The following is a 1,279-nucleotide window of genomic DNA, read 5'->3' on the forward strand; positions in this document are numbered from 1 at the left end:
CACCAAGTTGCCCAGTCTGGGCTCAGGCATTTTCCCACTTTGGCCTCCCAAAGTGCTGGGATTATAGGCATGAGCCACAGTGCCCGGCCTAATTTTTTAGAACAGTAATGTGAATTTATTTTTTGAGTAGTGCTATTATGGGACTATTACTTCTGTGCATGGTACCTGCATCACATGACTGAGCATTAATTTCCACAAGTATCAGAAAAGTGTGTTCACAGTAGACTGAAACAGATTTTCTTTCTTTCTTTTTTTTTTTAATGGAACCAGAAGTGTGGAGGGAGCAGCTATGACCTTGGTTCAGCAGCTTAGTGAGGACAGGGCTGGCTTCTCTGAGTCTCATGGCATGCCCAACCTGGGCACAGGAAAGAAATCTCAAAATCACATCCAAGTTCAAGGTGGATAAGGAGTCAAGGGGGACAACAGTGACAGTCACATCTGACCATTTCATCAGGAAAACTTCAGCTTTTCCGTAATGCCATCAGCACATTTCCCTGAGTGTCAATTTGGGGAGAAAACTGCCCCAGGACCCTCCCTGTCAAGTGAAATGTCTGCTAGACAAGTCACTCTGTCGGGGGTTCCATATCTCCCACGAACCCCGTTCACCTTCAGGACACCTCATAAACGCTTTGTTACCTCTTCAGTTGGAACTTCTTGCATAGACATTTACACTGTTGAACGCGCACCTATGATAATACTTTATTTTTTACCGTGAGCATTACCGTTATTATCATGAAATGTAAATTTCAGGATCTTAGTAGCAGGCAGAATTTTGAATCATCCCTACTTATCATCCCTCTCTTACACTTCAGTTATCTGCCCCTCCCTTCTGGGTGGCAGAACCCATGCACTTCATGGGCTTTCATAGGCCTGATGTGGTTAAGAGTCAGGTGACCCAGTAAATGCAGTGGAAGGCAACAGGGTGGGTCTGACCTAATCATCTGAGCCCTTTATGAGGGACTGAGCCTCCTTGAGGTCACAAAGACCTCCAGCCACCCTGAGATTACCTGCGAGGGAGGGTCCCCGCTGCTGGCCGTGTAGACCTGGGGGACTCGGAGCATCGGATCCTGTGACCTCCACATCCGCGAGCTCGTAAGTCCAGGTCCAGGAGGAAAATGCTCGGGGTGGGGACGGTCCCACGCGTGGATCCACACTCACGGGCTCTGTGAATCGCGCCCGCAGCCGCCGCCCGCGCCCGCCCCGCTCAGCCGGGGACAGAGGACAGGCCGGCCCCGCCATGGCGCGCACCAAGCAGACCGCCCGCAGAGCCACCGCGGGC

This window comes from Carlito syrichta, unplaced genomic scaffold (assembly GCF_000164805.1).
Source record: "Carlito syrichta isolate Samal-C Ts95f unplaced genomic scaffold, Tarsius_syrichta-2.0.1 Scaffold126721, whole genome shotgun sequence".
In the NCBI taxonomy this organism is placed as follows: Eukaryota; Metazoa; Chordata; class Mammalia; order Primates; family Tarsiidae; genus Carlito; species Carlito syrichta.